General features: G+C 39.1%; 1 protein-coding gene across 1 annotated transcript in view; it reads left to right on the forward strand.

The window, feature by feature from the left end:
- Window positions 1-7,557: 7,557 nt before the first annotated feature.
- LOC137198279 (protein shisa-7-like) overlaps window positions 7,558-21,555 on the forward strand; it is a 41,208-nt gene continuing 27,210 nt past the window's right edge. The window contains exon 1 of the mRNA XM_067611987.1: window positions 7,558-8,551. The gene's annotated coding sequence lies outside the window, so the exon portion shown is untranslated. The remainder of the gene's footprint in view (window positions 8,552-21,555) is intronic.

The raw sequence follows: 21,555 nt of genomic DNA on the forward strand, positions 1-21,555 counted from the left end.
ACTCGTCTCGCAGACAACTCAGCTCATTCTCCTACATTCACTGACAGCGTCCATATTGAGTGCAGAAACCCTCTGGGTAATTTTACTGATTTCCTGTCCAGGGGTGTGAGTGGGGGAGGCGGTGGGGGTTGAGAAAGGCCAGAGAAAACAAATCAGGTGTCCACTAATGCCATGTTGCCGGCTGCATGAGACCTGAGAGTTTGACCTTCCTCATCTAATCAGAACAGTAAAGTCCCTCCTCATCCTCTGCTGTCAGTCGGACTGAATCCCCAAGGGGATCATTAAAGGTTCATTTCTCTGAGAAGTACCTCACATCATGCTGCCCCCTCTGAATCATATCTGCTCGGCCATATCTTCCTCCTCCACATGCTCTAATTTTGTTCTTGAAAAAAAAAAATCTCTCTTTTTCTTTCTCTTTTCCCAGCTTTCTGTTGCTATGTTGTTACATTTTCATCTAGAGCTCACATTGTTGTGAGGATCTCAACCTAAATTCTCAATTTTACCACCGATGATGATCTATTAACTGAGGCTCACTCTGCTGTTGCATTTTCTATAAGAGACACTTATATAGAAAAAAAGACACTTGTTCCTCTCACTTATAACTGAACTCTGTATACTGAATCATTTGTCACTGATTACCTGCTTGAAATGCAGCATTTTCTGGTGGAAATACCTGAAGATGTGACTTGAGTTCCTCTTTTCTCTGCTCTGCTGAAAGATAGAAACCATTTTTCCAAAAAAAAAAACATTATACAATAATGGCTACATATGTAAAATTAAAGCTTCAGCTATTGGATTTAATGGTATTTCTCATACTATAACATGAACAACATTTGAATTTTTGTTTATGATCTATCACCATGATATTTCTAGGATGTCTTTGACAATGTTTTTTCTTTTTCACTAAAATATGTCATTTCTTAATCTTTTATTTCAGACTACTTGTATCTGAGTCATTCAAGACTGAACATCTAATACTTCACTGCTACATGAACTTTCTTTGGGTGTTCTTGTGAAAAATACATTTGCAAGCGAGAACATACTCGCTTTAATGTGCAAAGATGGTGATTATGGCAAATAAATGATAGTTAAAACTATAACTTATGTGCTCCAACATGAACATTTAAAGGTACAAAGGTAGAACACACTTGATTGTTTCACGAGAGATTTCTGTGTTTTTCTCTGGGATTGTTTTACTGGTTTTTAGTGGGTGAGAAAAAGTGACATGTCACATACCTCTGAGCACCAATCGGAACATTTCAATTAGAATCTGATGTCACCTGTGGCGTTGTTTGCTCCTGTTGCCAGGCAACTATCAATCAAATGTGATCAAACCACACCCAAACAGTCCTCATGGAATATATTAACTGAGTATTTCGTTTTAAGCTCTTAATAAATAATACCCAAGAATGTTTTTTTTTCTCTGAACTTTAACTTGCTTATCCAGTCATTAATATTTAAGATTATAGGGAAATGGGTTAGACAACTAAAACACTTGGTTAGAGAAATATTGTGGTTACGTAAGAAAAAAAGCTGGATTGTGGCGGGACGTGCACTCTGGTCTCAAGCTGCAAATTTTGATGTAATACACGTAAATTGTGCACTGCAGAATTGTCAAATATGGACGTAACTCTTAGGAAACTGGGTTGTATTGGAAATAAGTGTTGAACTTAACTGTGTCATCCATGACATTTTGTTACTGTGTGGGATTTAATGTGTCCCTTCTCGTAATGATGCTGTTTACTCTTGGTTTTAAAATGTGTTTCAGTGATCCGAACACAATTGGACAGCTGAGACACATCACCGTTCACACCTGTGTCTATCACGCATCTCCAAGGTGTCCAGCTGACCGCTTCTGCTCATATTTTGTTAGTGCCTACGTCACTTCCGTTAGTAGGTCAAAGAGCCCTGCGCACAGTTGTTACAGTCTGTCGCCAGACAAGTACCAGATTCGTTTTGCACAGTTTAGCTAAGAAAACAAAAGTGTTTCAAGAACTAATATACATGTCAATATACAGCTATTCCAGCTGTTGAGATTGGCAGGACAAAGTCATTTAGCGTTGGCGTGTCACCAACCACCGTATCAATATAAGTATAAGAAGGATAGGAAGCTGTTTTATGATATTCATATGGAAATGTCCTTTGCTTCCTGAAAACTTTAATAATCATCTTGATAACTTGGTGTTTCATAACAGAAATCATGACTTCACAGCATCTTTGTGACTCAGATGTCTAATTTGTAATTTTAAAAAAACAACATCACCAAAGTTTTTTATTATATGTAATCTGAGCACCTTTTCTTTTACCATTTAAGGTGAACTAATGGCTTTATGAGTCACCTTTAAGTGACTCATTTCTCCCCATCGGCTGAGATGTTTTACTCCCTCTGGCAGTAAACTGACACATACCACTAATGTTTTGGGATCAGCTAACCTTAAAAGAGCTTTAATGGCTTCTAAGTTTAAGGTTTCCTTTCACACAATGGTCTGGTGACATGTTTGTTTCAATGCAATCAATTAATGAGAAAGGATTCCCTTTTCACCAGTGAATGGCTCATCAGTATTTGTGCTGTAAATAATCAGTGGTGACCATTGAAAACATCTTTCCTGACAGTTTGATACTAAAATCTCCTTATGTGCTTTTAATAGTAGGTCTATGCCGATCCAGAACACACCCACATATTTAATTGAGTGTGATGCACAAAATTGATCTCCAGCAGTTCATTGATTGCAAGCTTAGTGAAGGTATTGATCAATTGATTGATACTTTAAGCTCTTGTTATGAAAATTCACTACAGACAACCAAACCCTAAATCACTGCAATGTTGTTCTAATTTAGCTGCAGGAACCTTCAGTCATGTCGGACGTTACAGTGACATTAATTCTATTTCTATGTCCTCAGCTGTGCTGTATTTTTTCTCTGACACGTGTATAATATTGCGAAATATACTGTATATTAAAGGTTTATCAGAGTCGTCTTTGTTGAAGGAACAGCTGGCAAATGTGGTCGGGTAGATTTGTGCCAACTCCTCTGGCTATTTGTGCAGAGACCAACATGTAGTTTCTCCATCTGCGGTTCGACCACAGTGTTTCTGCTCAACTCAGGTCAGCGCAGCTCTTTCCAGTGAAACCTACAGACTTGGAATAAATTATTTATTCGCATGAAAAAAAAGGACAGTAACTTCCAAGCAGCTGGCAACTGTAGAGATTCACTAGGAAACAGACCATTTGAAGAGCATGACTTTGTCTAGCAAAAGGATCCGGTGGAAATTTAACCTGTGCAAACTGAGTTCAACCCCTTCTCAGGCTGACGTCAATCTTTTTACAGGCTCCTTTAGTTTGTACATAAGCATTGATCAACATCTTTTCATTTTTTACACCTAAGAATTTCATGTATTGAGAGTCAAAAGCCAAAAAACTGCCCACTGGGGGATGTGGAGGTTTTTGCAACCTGTTACTATGTGTAACATTCAATTATAGGTGAAAATTGAAAGGGATCATGGACTACATCAACTGATATAGTAAATGATAAATGGACTGCATTTATACAGCGCCTTTCTAGTCTTATCAACCACTCAAAGCGCTTCACAACACATGCCAACATTCATCCATTCACACACATTCATACACTGATGGCAGCCTATCCAAAGCGCCCCACAGTGTTTCTATGCTCACCCATTCACACACACACAGCAATTTGGAGTTCAGTATCTTGCCCAAGGACACTTTGACATGCAGACTGGAGGAGCTGGGGATCGAACCACCGACCTTCTGATTAGTAGACAACCTGCTCTACCTCCTGAGCCACAGCTGCTCCATATATCTTAAAACTTATATCCAGTATGTCATATCATATGGCCTTATAAAGCAATAATAAACTGTAACTGTACTTCACTGTACTGTACTTCACCATCATCTTTGTTTTAAGGGGCTTGCTTTTTTGTGTCCATGCACACATTTTTGTAACATTTACACTGAAAAATAAGACCTTTACTCAGTTTTCTATCTGTCTACACATTTTTGAATAACATAAATATAAGCCTACTGGTTGCTTTTTTTGGATAGTTTGGTTATTTTTCTGACGAAACTATGCAAAAAAAAATAAAAATAAAAAAAGCAGCATGTAGGACTCATGACCTAATTCTTCCTAAAATCCTGGCCGTGTCCCTCGTTTTACGCATTCAGCTGTAAGAGAAACTGTGGTGAAACATTAAGCCTTTTTAAATAAAGAATTCATTTGCATAAACATGAATAAATAAAACGCTCAAAGTTAATTCAAATTTCATGTTAGCGAGAGAGGAATCTATTATATGAGAGGAAGACAACATGACTGATTTCTGATATTTACAGTCATAGAGAGTCAGTACTGACTGTTACATGAGTCAATATGTAATACACAGACTCAAGGCTAGTGTAAAGTATATGACCATGATGTGTAAATTCTTAGAAAATTAATTTAAATTGGACGTTTTTAGCCTTGTGATAATAATAAATGTGTGATAACACCTCAGCAAAGAATAGTAAAGAAAAGAATTATGTCTTCCTTTAAAAATGCTATTTTATTTAATGTGTAATTAAAATAAAAATCAGTGCACATGATAAGTAAAGGATGAAGCTTTTTGAGGATCATCCCGTTCACTCCGAGCCCTTAAAACGCAGCTACCACATGGCATTGAAATCACAGCGTTGAAGAGGCGGAAACACTGACAGGCGCCGACATGAAACACTCTGCTTTATTTACTGCCTGCTGACCTGTGAGGTCACTTATTTGATCTGTTATTTTCCGCTGACATGCCAGTGTGCATATTACAAAACCAACATGCCTGCTGCAACTAAAATGTGAATGCTCTGTGTATTTTTTTTTGTCCAGGATTTTATAACACTCAAAAGCAAACATCTAAAATGATCCTTTGATGGTTTTATGTACGAATAAAATGTGTACAATGACTCAAAAAAAAAAAATTTAATTGTAGCTAACGTTGCTTTTGCAGGTTTTTGCATCAGGATTACCTATTAATTGCTGAGGAATATAAACCAGGGCTTGAGGCAGAGTGCTGTAGAGATTTGCATATTATATTCTCTCTCTCTGGTTGTTGAAGTCAGCAGTGAGTGGCGGAGGCAAAAGGCTTGAGCTACAGAGGCCGGGCCAAGAGCAGGGAACAAGCCTCTGCTAATTTCCTGGCAAAAATTCATAATTAACACGTTGGATGTAAAGGCTGCGGTTGTCAAGGTAACTGATGACACCGCATTATCACTTGGCGCTTCTGCATCCTCCATCCTCCATCCCCCCCCCACCCCCCTCCTTCCTTTCATTCATCAAGCAGCAATTGAAGAGCTCCAAGCAGGATGAAAGAGGAGGGTAACCCCACCCAAATCCAGATTACACTCCTATCTTTTCACAGAAGAGGGTTCACACACCTTTTATTAGTGTGCTATTAATCTTGCAAAGTGAATTACCATGAGCGATTATTATAAATAGGGAGTGGTAAACCTGGGGAATCATAAGGGCATAATATTTTCATGGCTGTATACTTATATTGATATTTGTTTAAAGGGTCAGTTTAAGCAAATTATTAAAAAAAAAACTCACTTACTTAATTTATTAATGCAGATAGTTTTGGTTATTTCTGCCTCCAACCTATTACAATGGAGGTGAATGTTATTTCCATAGTGGTGCTCACATAATTGAAATATGACATTTAACAACTTCTCTCTTCAGAAACGATGTCATCTTTACTCTGACTGATCCTCAGAACACTGTGTGAATAGTTTTTATAGAGACTATTTCTTCAATGGACACTCGTTCCTCTGAAAACCATTCACAGCAAGATATGTGGGTTATTCAGAGTAAGAAAGGACATTGTTTCTGGAAAAAAAAAAGAAGGATGCTGCTGTTGAGCTTTTTTGAATGCCAGTGAAAATCTATTCATCTCCATAGTACTGAGATGGAGGCGGAAATTTCATCAATGGATTCAATCTCAGGGTAAATAAAACTATCTACATTGCTAGGCAACGCTTACTGTAAGTGAGGAATTTTTAATTTACTATCTATTTTGGGTGAAATGACCCTTTAGGTTGATTTTTTTTAGCAAAAGGCTGGACTGGAGGTCAGCCACTTTAGCTAGTCTGATAACCTCTGAAATATTACCTCTGAATATCCAGTTATTGAATATGAAGAGAGACTATTTAGTAAAGGTGTTGTTCAGGCATATTGTCAAAAATCACTGTAATTACAATGTGTTAGCTTGCTCAGCTGATAACCTATTACACCTCCAACACTGAGTACGGGATTAAATTTGTGTCAAAATAATTGAACAAAATCTCTCAAGAATACAAAAAATTGAGAGTAAAAAGAAAAAAAACATAAATCAGAAAAAGTGACATCAGATGCAAAACTTCAGATAAAACTACACAAGAGAAAAACATTTTATTTACAATATTATCCTCTTTTCTTTCACTGATCAGGATTTCTCTTTTGTTGCTACTTTTTGCTGCTTAATTTTTCAGTTTCGCTGTTGAAATTTTCAGTTTCAGTTCAGAATTTTTCAGTTTCAATGGTCTGGAAGTGCAACAAGTAGACTTACCATCGACCTGTCGCTTCAAAAGGAATTGGCGAATAGGGAGGCAGCCCCGTAACACCCGCCGACACGCCCTTTGTGTCAGAACTGAAACTGAAAAATGAATCAGCAAAACAGACAATATACATATACTATAATATACATAACGCTGAAACCACACCAAAGAGCGGCTAAGTGCGGCCTGCAGCGGTCGCACTTCGCTCGCAGCGATGTGAACCCCTTAGACACGCCCCCTGGCCGCTCTTTGGCGTGGTTTCAGCGTGAAAATTTTCTTGTAAGTTTTGTCTTTGAGGTTTTTTTTTTTTTTTTGCTTTCAATTCATTTTTATTCACTTTCAATTGTTTGTTTTTTCTGTTTGATGCTTGGGAGATTTTGTTCAATTATGACGCAAGTTGAATCCCATACAAATTATTATGACACAAATTTAATCCCATACATTGAGTCCGTCCAAATCCTTCTTGTGTGCTTGAAGAGGACAAGCTACTTTAAAGTTAGGATAATTTTAGAAAAAGAAAAAAAATATATAGATAAACCCTGATAAAAGTCAAAGGGTTAAAGCAAGGACTGGATTAAGCAAGCAAAGTTAGCATAGTAGCGAGCTAAAACAACCATGAAAACTGCAACGATAGCCGTCATTAAATGTAAGCATATCGTAAAATATATACATTTATTATGCAAATATACAATAAAAATATGTTAGTCAGATGTTTTTAAAATATATGTTTTAGTCAATTATGACACAGTGTCAGCTTCTGGTAATATAGTTCCTTAACTAAAACAAGGGGATGACTAATCATTTTTAGTCGGCGCATTAATATTTAGCTTGATAAACGGTCAGCGCATTAATATTTACATTAACTGTAAGCAGCGCGTGTTTCGGGAATTTACCAACGGTTTCGAACGCATCTAAGCCAATCAGATCTGACCATCAGAACTATCTGCTCCAGGATTGGTTGATCATTTCCAGTACTTGAGGAATGCAAACGTGGGCAAGTGCCATATTGTCCAATCAATGACTTGGCCGCGGAGCACAGCGGACCTCTGTGGGAGCAGTTAGTGTCAGAGAAGCGGAGAGAGAGAGAGAGAGACAGAGAGAGAGAGAGAGAGAGAGAGAGAGAGAGAGAGAGTCAGCAGCATCAGCGCCGTACGTGGAGCCTTTGAGCATCACAGGAGGGGAGAGAGAAAGCGCTCAGACGTTCACCGCAATGACAAAACTGTAATAACGTGACTAGACTCGAAAGATCATTTTTTTTAAAAAACGCGTCTACTCACTGATTTTATACGCTTCCTTTGTGTTATTGTTTTTGTACTGGAGGAGAGGTGGTGGTGGTGGTGGGGGGGGGAACAACGAGAGAGGCTTCACTGCGGCTAATCAATTTCCTCTTCCAGACCTGGGAATTACAATGAAAAATGTAGGTGACACATTTTCTTTTACAATCCCGGAATCACAATAGGATCCAAGAGAAGACGGCAAAGAAGACAACAGGTATGAAAAAATTTTTTTTTTCTTAACACTGTTTAAAACTGCATATTGTGACATATCATGCGTTAACCCTGCGTAACTTCAAAGCTAGTCACATTTGGTAAAGAGGAAAATGCGTCTGTGAGTGTCGTAGTTTACATCATAACACCCTCAATCGACCCGATGCTTCTTCTTCTTCTTTTTTTTTATTGTTATTACTGACAGATAATATTAACCGCTAACTTAAAGGCGTCAGTGATGCCACATTTTCACTGCTAGGGTGCATGTGTGGCACTGCGCTTCATTGTTGAGCCTCTGTTTATTTATTGGTGGTGGTGGTTGTGGTGGTGGTGGTGGGAAAAACTGTTATCTCTACTGTCAATTCATACGAAGCTCTGTTTTCTTCTCTGTCTCTTAAAAAAAACAAAATAAAGGGTGAAAATGGTGACGGGTGCCGCATCCATAGGATCAGCATCCTCTCTCTGGAGCCCCTGCTTAAAAGGAAAAAACAGGTATTTTTTGCTGCCTTCATTTTCTCTCTCTCTCTCTCGGTGTTGTTGCTGCTGCAGTGTTGCCAAACGAGCTGTTAAGGTTTTGTCATGAGGTTGATCCATCACCGGCTGCCATACATACATACAATACAATACAATACAATACGCCTCGGCATAATGCAACAAAACCCTCCCATTTTGTGTGTCTCACTGTGATGCTCTTAATGCAGCAGCAGCAGCATCATGCAGTCACCTAGCAGCTTAGAAAAAAAAAAAGGAATAATTGTGTGATTTTGCATGCATGTGTGAGTGTGTGTGTGTGTCTGTTTGTGTGTGTGCTGCATTAGAAGACACACACTCACTCACACACACACACACACATGAGTGCTATGACTGGCTCCAACGCGAGCATAATTGCCTCATGAATGCTAATGCATAATGCTCATGCAGAAACACTGCAAAGCAACTGCTTTCCATCTGCACTACTGGCTCACAGGTGCTAGGCTTAGCCTTACCTAACTTAACTGTGTGTATTTGTGTGTGCATGTGTCTGTGTCTGTGTGTGTGTGTGTGTGTTTTGGGCATGCATGCGTGTAGGTGTCTGTGTAGGAGCGTGTTTGTGGATGATATCACCTTGCATATGGTTGCAGGGCCATGTGTGGTTGAGGATGCGTTTTAACCAGGAGTTTTAGAGCTGCACACCTACACCTGCCTCATCGCTGTTATCAAAGTGAGGGTACATTAGAGAAGCGCTACCCATCCTCTATAACTGACACACTTAGATTTAGCCTGTTTGGCCGCAAAAGAAAAAAAAAAAAATACTGCTGTGATACTTCACCTGCAGCAATGTGACTAATTGAAACTTAAAATGCAGCTTTAAACATTTAAAAATTAAAAAAACATGCTTTTGGCGCCGGACTTTGCATATCTAAGCCTTCCTTTTTTTTTTGCTCAGTGTTATTATTGTAAATAAACACGGATGATGTAACGTGTTCACATCTCACCCAAATATTTCCAGCAGGCTCAGTGGAGTTTGATAGCAGGACGTGTTTTAGCAACAGAAGCAGGACGACAGCTGATGATTATCTTTATTTGTGATTAATATGTTGTTATTTTTTTCTATTCATCTAATTGTTTGGTTTATAATATGTCAGAAAATAGAGACAAATGCCCAAATGTGATGTCTTACATTGCCTATTAACAGTCTAAAACCCAAAGATATTCAATTTCTAGTCATATGAGACTGAAAGAAGCAGCAGATCCTTTTATTTTAGAAGCTGGAACCTGCAAATGTTTTACCTTAATAATTGACTAAATGATTAATCGATTAAATGGTTTGATAACCAGAATAGTTGGTGATTAATTTTCTCTCTATCAGCTAATTGTTTCATCTACTGATCGTTTCAGTGCAATAAACATGGATGATGTGAAACTTTAATAATGGATCCAGATATTTGTAGCAGCCTCACTGAAATTTGGTAACAGGAAATGTTTTAGCAGTTGAAGTAGGGCTGCAACTGTTGATTATTTTCATTATTTTTACAATTAATTCATGAATTGTTTCGTCTTTCAAATGTCAGAAAATAGTGAGAAATGGCCGTCACCATTTCCTAGAGCCCAAACTGATGTCTTATTGCTTGTCCAGAAATCATGGATATTCAATTTATTTATTTTTAATTAATCAATTCATTGTTTAGTCTACAGCTTGTCATAAAATAGTGAAGAAAAGCACATTACAAGTTCCAAGTTTACGTCCTCAGTTCACTTGTTTTGTCCAAAACCAGAAGATTTTCCATTTAAAACCATGTAAAACAAAGAAAAGCAGCATTTGAGAAGCAGGAATAAATGATTAGTTGGCACTTTTGCTTGATAAATGACATAATCGATTCTCAGGAGTGTAGTAGATAAATTTTCTGTAGACCAAGTAATTGATTAATCAAATAAAAAAAAACTATAAATGGAAACTTTCTATGTCAGTTCCTCAAAATCCCAAAACAACAAAAAGCTTCTTCTAAGAGGAGCTTTTTTACACCAACGTTTAACATTACATGAAGGGTGAGTGGGGGGGGGGGGGGGGCAATGTGAACACCCACAGTAGCCTCAGTAGACCAGACTGCAGTGCTGTGTTTGAGTAAGGGGCATAGCTGCGATCATAGATGCGTACAACCCCCCCTACAGCTGGATGATCGCACTTTTGAAACTGTTTGTGTGCCTATATACGCCTACGTCTGAGTGAAATCAACAAGTTGACGCCCACTCTCTGGGGGCTGCTGAAAGGCATTCTGGAAAAAAAAAAAAAAAAATGCAGGGAATCACTGAGTGAAGTAGAAGCAGATGAGAAAGCGGGTACACCGACTTGATGACAAAAGCATTGCACATCACAGATGGATGATATAACAGTGTCAGAGGATCAGAGGGGGGGGGTAGTAGTGTATTTCATGGGATATTTACCCCAGTTGCAGAGCTTTACTGTCCAGTTTTAGGATGTGAACTTCCTGTCCCCCCTTGTCGCATGATGGGTGACTTTAGCTGGCTGTCTCGGACCCTCTGTGCTCTTTCCCCTGATGTGTTGGAGGAGGCGGATCGTCTGCAGCTTCACCATCCATCATGGTTGTATTATTATGAGTCAGCGGTGATTAATGTGATCAGCAGCGGTGGTCAGGCTTTCAGTGTCCCCCCAGAGAACGAGCTGGAAATGGTCTGCGTACATAGAAAAAAAAATGGCCTTGACTACCCCCCCCCCCCCCCCCCCCCCCACACTCCCCACCCCCCCGGATGTTGGGGGATTTTACCGGCGAGTCTCAGGTGTTTACGTCATCACCGGGGACGTGGGTACAAATGGCTGATGGTATTTTCAGCACACAACAACCTTCAGGAAGGAACACTATTGTATTTGTAGTGTAAAGTGCCTCCTCTTCTTCTTCTTCCTCCACTGCATCACTAATGTGAGTGAGAAACGTAACGTGTCTGGTTACAGGTGTGGAAACAGCCTGATCCGACACCTGTAGGTGTTTCTTTTAGATGATGATTTGTAAGAAGTAGATCACATTCACAATTTACTATGTTATCAGATGTTTTATATAAAGGTGAAAAGTCATCCTTTAACAAGTGAGCTGATATAATTGTGCACCAGGAGTTATTTTGCCTTATTAAAGTCCCTTTTTTTAAATGTTAAATGACGTTTTTTTTTCTTTTTTTTAAAGCCCATTTGTCATGCAGCAGACTTCTTTATTAGAAGTTCCAGTTGAGTGATGACATGTTGCTGACCTGGTTGGGCTCAACGATGTCAGCTGGGAATATAGACACAGTCATACTGCAGCAGATTCAGAGCCTGCGTGGCAGGACTGGAAGCTATTTAGAGTCAATCACATGCCTTATGCAAAGACAAAGTAGAACACAGCCTATTATTCACACTTCGATGGTTTCACTCCTTGAGATTTAGGTGACTGAGTCTACGTCACTACTGGTTTTTTTTACATGCAAACCTCTCGCAGCCTCAAAATATGTGGACTGTATTTTAATTTGGCGCGTGTCTGTGGTTACATGCAGGTTATTTCAGAGCGAGAGAACGTTACTATCAACTGGTGGTGGTTTGACAGCAGGGTTGGACAATAAACTTATAAAATAACTGAGATTATGAACCCTCGCTGACCTAAATTTAATCATATTGCAATTTTTAATTTAAACTGGGAATAGCTGTTAACAACCAAGGACCAGCATTCTTAATTAGAATAATTTTTAAATTTTTTTTATTAGTTTATCTGTCAGAGACGATGCAAAAAAACATTATAACAGGTTAAAGTAACATGAAATAGATGTGTGGCATACAGGATTTCTATCCAAGGCTTTTCAACCTAAAAATAGTCATAACATATCATTAACAGAAATATATTAGTTAAATAGAGCTCATAATAAACCAGAAATAAACCAGATATGAGAAGACATGAATAAAGGTAGTGCTGTTTTAAACCAAAAAATGTAATTTTTATGTTATTGTTACAAATATATTTATTGTCATCAAAGTAATTGTGACATTTTATCATGAGGTCATATTGAGCAGCCCTAATTCATTCCTGAATGAAAAATGTAAGAAATCCTCCTCAATATTCATAAATTTCTCATTTTCTGTCAGCTCTCTACTGTCGACTGTGTAAAAAAAATGCCTCAAAAAAGCATCAAGAGGAAAACCATTTTTAGCTCTGACGCTCCCAGTGTTCCCCATACACAGTGCAACCCCTCAATTATATTCATATAACCACATTATTTAGTATCTTCCCACAACTCCTTTGTCTCTTTTTTCTTTTTTTTTCCCTGTGAAGACACTCGGCAGCAGCGTTTCGCCATCCGCTGACGTGTTTTATGGATTCCTCTCGCCGGTGTCGCCGTCTGAGCAGAAAAAAAAAGCAGAACGGGCCGCCGAGTGACACTGCTCAAACTAAAGAAATGATGATTTAGCAAGCGGTTAGTCATATAACACTCAGGCCTGGAGTGGTGAGCGACTGGCGCTATGATGAGAAGCCGCTCGCCGGACTGACACCTTCTAGTTTGGCTGTGAGGGAGGTGCGGCTCTCTCTCCTTTTTTTTTTTTCCTCTCTCTTTCTCAGTCGTATCAAACCACCTTCAACAGATGGAGCGGCGCGGCGATGTCCCACTGCTGCACGTACGTGACAGCAAAACATTATGTTTAATTTACGCCTTCTGAAGCTGTCACTTGCAAAAAATGACACCGCTCCTTTTCCACGGCAAAAGGGAATAATTATCGCCTGGATCGGATTGACTAATTATACAGTTGATAATCTTTTCTGAAAGAAATATTCAGAGTGGTTTCTCAGGCCGGCCCGTCGGGAATAACAGCAAATAAATCCACGTGATATTTGTGTGATGTCTCACAGTATCCCCCCCCCCACCATTCACAGTGACTGTCATTATCTGCTTCACAGTTATGATGAGAGCATGTAGTGTAATACGCCGAGAGCGCATGATGCAATCAATAACAACATTTACATATCGCACAATAACTCTTTGACACGTGTCACCCTCTTAGTTTTGATGAAATCTTTGCTGATTGATGAAACACTTATTCCTCATAGTTGCTCTTTAAAACACATTTCACTGTATTATTTTTGTGTTTATTGTTTATTTAGAGTTTGATTTTATTGCAGTGTAACCTTGTGCTTTATTTATGCTTATGTAAATAGTCAGATTTGGTTTGTCAGAATTCACATTTTTGGGGGAGCGGAGCTGCTATGGGAAGACTGCTCTCCGTTGTTTCCCATCCACATCGACCCTGCTTGGTATTCGTATAGTATTTTTTATAAATTAGTAAACATATCATGGATCCCGGCGCTCTTAACTCTTAACTTTTATTCAGCCATAAATCTTCAAACTCACCGGGGCTGACTGCTCAAAAGTCAGGCAACAAATAATTGAGTATCTGAGACTGAAATCCACTTCTGTTATTTTATTCAGCACAAGCAGAGACACTTAAGTTAAGTAACCACAATGAAATATATATATTTTCTCTTTGTCTGGCTTCTCTTAACTTCACATCGCTACTTTCAGCGAGGTAGAAAATGAGTAAATGCCTTCTTCTGTGTTGTGCAGGAGAATAAATGGTTCATCCATCATAATGAATCAGCGTCAACTATTGAACTGACTGTAAATATTAAGATAAATCATAGATACATCTAAAAAAAATCACAGTAATAAATAAACCAGTTCACAAAAGTTCTCTAAATTCACACTAAACCAGCAAAATGTTATTCTTTATATTCTCTGTTACTAACACACCTGCTGGTACTGTTATCACTCCCATTGTGTGTGTGTGTGTGTGTGTGTGTGTGTGTGTGTGTGTGGAGGCGGGCTGAGTAATTCGGCTGGTGTGTTGTGTTATAAGGATAAATTAATCAGTATAATCCTAATTTTAATATTGACATTAATACATAAGGATATTAGTTCATCAACTTCATAAATTCAGGTCATATTTGTCAGGATCATCAGTTCCTGTGATCAGACAAAGTGATATAAATTAACTGTTTCCTGTCAACTGTCTTTTTTAAAAAAAAAAAATTTCTGTTCACACCAACCCTAAACACTGCAAGTCCCTGGATGTCAGGAAATGGTATGTCGATGGTCCCTGACTTCAGGAATTGGGGCAGGATGTTTACGCAGGGAGGAACTATTGAGAAGTGGGCCAGTTGGACCACACCAAGATAAAAGCAGTGGTGTTCTTGAACTGTCACAAGTTCAGATCCGTGAAAAATGAACAAACTTTACCACTCATGTTGCTCTGAAAGTCGAGATGATGACTTAAACGCTGCGACACAAGGTCAGAGTGTGTTGTATTTTCTTATATACGTCTACAGTACTGTAACAACTAAATCTCTAGCTTGTTGTTTAGGGAGTCTGACATACTCATCAGAGTATTTGTACAGGTGTTCCCAAACTCAACAACCATCTAAGTAGATCGCTGTTAAATCACAGAATACCATCTCTGACCTGACTGTACGACCACATGCTAACAAACCTGGGTATTATATTTGATGGCGATCTAAATTTCAACAGGCAGTTAAACTCTGTTGTCAGATCCAGCTTCTTCCGACTCAGAACCATCTCCGAAATCAGGCATTTCCTCTCAGCCTTTGACCTAGAAAGAGTCATTCATGCACTAATATCATCCAGGCTAGACTACTGTATCTCCCTCTATGGAGGCGTCTCTCAGGATACCAGTTCCCATTTACAGCTAACTCAAAACGCTGCTGCAACGTCTAAGAAATGAGACCACATCACCTCTGTCCAGGATGCAGAATTAACTTTTTTCGTCCACCAGCCAAATAACAAGTGAATGTTAAAATTTTACCAGCCACTCATTAGATTACCAGTGTTTTTTTGGCTGGCGAAGCAAACTTATCAGCCACTTGCATATTTTAGCTGGTTTCTGGTGCTAATTTTGTGCCCTGCCCTGATCCTTGCATCCTTACTCTGGCTGGATAAACTTCAAAATGCCCCGTTTGTGGAGAAAATAGGCCGGAGACAAGCTTTTTCTGTAGCAGCTCTTCGACCCTGGAACAACCTGCCGGAGGCTGTTAGACAGACTGAGTCTGTTGATGCTTTTAAGATGCAGCTTAAGACCCACTTTTACTCTCTGGCTTTTAATTGTGTTTAACATGTTTTTATTTCTATATGATTTCTTGGGTTTTAAATTGTATTTAAACTTGTTTCTATTTGAATCTTACTTCATTTTCCCAACATCTGTTATTCACATACAGTATATGTCCTGATGCTTGTATGTGTAGACATGTATGTATGTTTGCTTTTTAAAGTGTGATATAAATAAACTTAAAACTTATATAAGTGGGAAGTGAGAGTTGTACTGCAGGAGGTGAAGTTTCAGGAAGTTTCAGGCTTAAATCTATTATAATACTGAGTGAGATCAGATCAGCTGTTCTTCGTCTTTGTGGAGACGCTCTGATTCATCAGACTTTACTCATCGACTGAGGTCACAGGTTTTTCCTTAGTGATGAAAATTCATTACAGATGATCCGTCCTGTCATGTGACCATGTTCTCATTTTAACATCTATGGAGGCCATCTGCAGGTGATAAGATCTCCACTCATCTTACTTTATGAGTGCTTAAACGTCATTAGAAACGTGTTCAGATTGATTGAGATTAACGCAGAATAAGTAGTGAATAGTTCATTCATCATTTGAGCAATGGTTAGGGTTAGGGTTAGGTTATGACCTATAACCCTAACCCCTAACTCTAACCCTAACCCTGGCCCTAACCCTAACCGTGGCCCTAACCCTAACCCTGACCCTGGCCCTGACCGTGGCCCTAACCCTAACCCTAACCGTAGCCCTAACCCTAACCCTAACCCTAACTCTGGCCCTAACCCTAACCCTGGCCCTAACCCTAACCGTGGCCCTAACCCTAACCCTGGCCCTAACCCTAACCCTAGTCCTAACCCTAATCCTGGCCCTAACCCTAACCCTGGCCCTAACCCTGACCGTGGCCCTAACCCTAACCCCTAACCCCTAACCCTAACCCTAACCCTAACCCTAACCCTTACCCTAACCCTAACCCTAACCCTAGTCCTAACCCCTAACCCTAATCCTGGCCCTAACCCTAACCGTGGCCCTAACCCTAACCCTAACCCTGGCCCTAACCCTTACCCTCACCCTAACCCTAGTCCTAACCCTAATCCTGGCCCTAACCCTAACCCTAACCCTAACCCTGGCCCTAACCCTAACCCTAACCCTAGTCCTAACCCCTAACCCTAATCCTGGCCCTAACCCTAACCGTGGCCCTAACCCTCACCCTAACCCTAATCGTGGCCCTAACCCTCACCCTAACCCTAACCGTGGCCCTAACCCTAATCCTGGCCCTAACCCTCACCCTCACCCTAACCCTAACCCTGGCCCTAACCCTAACCCTAACCCTCACCCTAACCCTAGTCCTAACCCCTAACCCTAACCCAATAAACAGAAAATTAATTGACAAGGTTTTTGATAATTGAAATAAAATTATCAAACAAATTAAAATAAATAAAATGACAAACATTTGCTAGTTTTAGTTTCTTAAATGTGAAAATTATCTGCTCTTTTTTGTTTTATATAATCTTAAATTAAGTAGCCTCAAGTTTTGGACTGTTTTTTAGAAAAAAAAACAAGCACTTTTTAGCTTTTATAAATTGTCATTATTCATTTTCTTCCTTATAGACTAAATAACTGATCTGTTCAACAAATTATTATCAGCCGTAGGCCTAGTATCTGTTTTAACAAACAAAGTCGGGCTTCAGTTCCCCTCATAATTAATGTCATATTGTTCATTGTCTCTGTACTCAGACATATGATGCTAGTAGTTTTGGTGTTGTTTCTTTATTTTGACCTGTTCCTGGTAGAGTCGGGAAAGTTTTACGTGCGAGTTATGAACTGAAGTTTATTAAAGCGTTATGAAGGTCATGTACTTTACATTAACTGGCTGCAAAATGACAAAAACACCCCAAACTCACTAAATAACGGACCTCGTGTGCTTTGTTTGTGTCGGTCAAGATGTAATATTTTTTGTCACACTTGGCGGCTCAACCCATCAACCCCCCCCCCCCCCTCCGATTACTCAACTGTGGATGAAGTAAATCGTTACAACATAATGTAGTGTCATTCTGATGAGTGTTAATGGACGCATGGCTCTTCTATAATACTCCTCTCTGCACTATCATTTAAAAACTAGGCTACATTAATGGATTTTTATTTTTAAACCCAGTTTTTATTCCACCGCCGCATCACTGTGTCAGGACCAAGGGCAGTGCATTGACCTTTATGGACAGAGTTCACAGCAGTGACGGCTCTGCCAGCTTCGCCCCAGTCCATATTAGAATACAGAGCCATACTGTTGCTGCTACTGCTGCTACATGCCCTTATGCACTGGCACATTTCCCAGCATGTTTCAGAGTCGGAGGGATGGAGGGAGGGGGTGAATAGAGATGAGAGGAAGGAGAGAAAGCTTGAGAATGGGGTGTAAAAAAGAGAGAAAGAGAGGAGAGAAGATGAGGGAAAAGAGGAAGAGAAGGATGAGAAATGAGGCTGAGGAGAAGAGAGTGAAGGTGGAGTGAAGATAGTGAATGAGGAAGAGGAGATAGAGAGTGTAGATTCATATCAAAACACACCAGTAAGGCACATGGGACAAACAAACAAACAAACAAACAAAAAATCCGGATAGTAACAACGGGGAGAATGTGTCTTTTTTTTGTGTGTGTTTTTTTTTTCCTCCCCTTGTTTTCTGCTTTCTCTCTTTTCATTGCTGCAGTGCTATTCTGAGAGAGACGCTTCAGCCCACGCACTGCCAGAGAGGGAGGGAGTGAATGGATGGAGGGATGGAGTGAGGAGAGATAATGTGTGTGTGTGTGTGTGTGTGTGTGTTACGGGGGGGTGGTGGTGGTGGGGGGGGGGCCTCTGCTGCACTAACTCACTGGCTGTCAGGGAGCTTCTGTGTCTTTAAAGCTCATGTGTTCCTGCGAGGGGAAAGTCATGCAGGCAGTGAGACAGATACACAGGCACATATACGGTGTACCGGCATGTGTGAAGGTAATATGGTTGAAATGAGTGTTAAAATATATATTTTCCCAGTGTCAACATAGCATAAACAAACAAACAGTGTTCTGCTGTTATGCATTACATCAGACACTCTCTTAGGGCTGTGTCTGACTCGCTGATTACCTTTTTTTTTTTAGAAATTCATCAATTGTTTGGTCTATAAAATGTTTTTTTTAATGGTCCCAGAATCCAATTGGATGTCTTCAAATTTCTTGTTTTGCCTGACTAACTGCGCAAAACCAAAATATGTGCAATTTAAAAAAGAAAAACAGCAAATATTCACATTTTAGGGGCCGTAAACAGTGAATGTTTTTTGAATGAAAGGCATTTTTACTTGATTAATTAGTTGATTAGTCAATTTATTTTCTCTCAATCAACTAATTGTTTAATGGACTAATGGTTTCCAGTACCACACTCACTACAAATTAAAAAAAAACTCAACTTGAATAGCTCATTTTGTTGGCTTTTAATCACAATTTGCTTCTAATCATTGATTTAGTAAAACGATAATGTGACATAACATCATCACAACACAACTCCATAAAAGTTTGACACACTGGACGTCATCCAGCTGTAATATGTCATAATCTGTTACACAGATACTGGCAGATTTAACTGGTGGGAGAAAAAAAAAAAAAAATTTAGTGATTAATAAGGTTACTTATTGCTTGAAAATATTTGTGTTTGATCCGCTACCAAGACTCAAACATTTACATAACTTCAATAACTGTGTAATCAAGGGGGGCAAATGTTCCATATGTGCTTTGTGAACTACAGGTTGTCAGGTTCCTTGTGATTGAAGCACAATATGGCAGCGAGTTGACAGACTGGGACCACGTCTCTCAATGTTTGAATCACTCAGGGAAGTATTACTCATACGTTTAGGTTTTGTAACACACCGTGCTCAAAATAACTGCAATTGAAGTTGATTTTCTTTGGATTTATTGCAGCTGATATAATTAAGATTAGAAAGGGGGCAGCCATTAAAAAAGGTAGCAATAATTTTATAATGTTTGAAAATCAAGATAATGGATCTACTGAAACATCACATTACATAACGTACAGTCAGGTTTTGAGTATGTGTTCACTCAGAGATGTCAGTATACAGTCAGTGTTTTTGGGCAGTGCACAAAGGAAATGAAGGAGCTACTCATAACTGCAAAAAGTTAAAACAAACGGTGGATGCTGGTGAAACACCTCTAGGAAGATCTCCAGAAACAACAACGAACAAAAAAGTATATCTTTTGGAAAACATTTAGCTTCTGGGTAATGGGCAACAGCTTTACAAAGTCACAGTTTGATTGACATTTGCATGTGTCGGAAGTGTTCCTGTTAGTACAGAACAGTAGGTGATAAATCCTTGGTATATGTAATTTTGATCATATATCAATAATGAGGTGTAGTACATTTCCTGGAAAATCATTTTTAATGGATAAAATAACCACACTGGAAAGGATGTTTTTAGCTAATTCAGAAAATGAGATACTTGACAAATCAAAGCATTTCTCCACATTGATGCTAGAATCACATAAAAGTCCAATATTACCATAAAGCAAGTCTTCCTCATTGAACTGTAACATTGTCCACAAGGGTCTAGTACATCACATTATCAACGGTACGACAACATCTCTACATACATTTATAACATCTCATCCTATATGTCATCATATCACCCACCTCCACAAAACAGTAATGTACAAGTATAATATAAAACATTTATACTGTTAGTGCTGCAACAATCAGTCCATTAATCGATCAGTCGATTGACTAACTGAACATTTATTTCCAACTATTCGCCGGCAACCTGCTGAAGTTAACGGCTTAGCATCACGCAGTAATGAGTAAAAGCAATTGGCACAATTTAGCCACTTGGAGATGTTTTGGAGAGGTTTGGGGACACCACAAAGTAAAAATTTGCTCCCCTTAGGTTTGGCCTAGAGGTCTGGAATGATACAGGCCTACAGGTTGACAAGATGTAGAAGGTATGTGATGATTTGCATAGTTCTGGCATAAAGCACGTCCTAGTTATTGTTATTCAAATGTGACTCATTATAGACAAGGACCAAAAACATATTTGAACTGATGTAGTTTTGGTTGCGTTGTAGCAACATGCTAAACAAGCACATATCCAGAAACTAGAGGATGTTACTTTTCAAATGAAGCCTAATACATGCATTTTGGCCTTACACTTATCTGTTATAAGCTTTTCCATTTGTGTATGCCAAATGGGCGAAAAATTCCCCAATAAAAGGGTGGATGTGAAGAGGCTACCAATCAATAAATCGTTGTAGTCATTTTTCAAGCAAAAATACCCCAAATTCTTTGGTTTCAGCTTCTTAAATGCAAGGATTTGCTGTTTTTCATTTACTGACTGTTGCTCAGACGCAACAAGCTAATTGAAGGCATCATGGAGGGCTTTAAAAAATGTGAGATTTTCTAACATTTTATAAACCAAAAGATTAATTGATTAATCAAGGAAATAACTGTCAGATTAATCAATAATGAAAACAATCATTAATTGTAGCCGTTCATACTGTATACTAATTAAATGCAGTATGGAGATATGCCACAGCTATAGTACTACACCCTATAGTACAGCATGTTATTCTAGCAGATTCTGTTGGCAAGGAGACAAATCCATACATGTGTGTGTGTGTGTGTGTAGTGCACAGCAAGACAAATGGCCAGACTCAGCAGGAAGACAGAGTGAGACCAGCAGCGGTACTGTATATATGCAGTCAGACAGACAGATACCTCGCCAGCCACACAGGCGTGTAAACCAGCAGCACATACAGGCATGTATAGGAAGACAGGACGACAGACGGGTTGTCGGCGGGGCTGGAAGATATAATAAAGGTTAAGTTTTTTCTTTCTGTGTAGTTTCGGCTGTTGTAACAATATGATTTCCTAATTGGTACTGATAAAGCGTTCTA

This window comes from Thunnus thynnus, chromosome 15 (genome assembly GCF_963924715.1).
Source record: "Thunnus thynnus chromosome 15, fThuThy2.1, whole genome shotgun sequence".
NCBI lineage: Eukaryota > Metazoa > Chordata > Actinopteri > Scombriformes > Scombridae > Thunnus > Thunnus thynnus.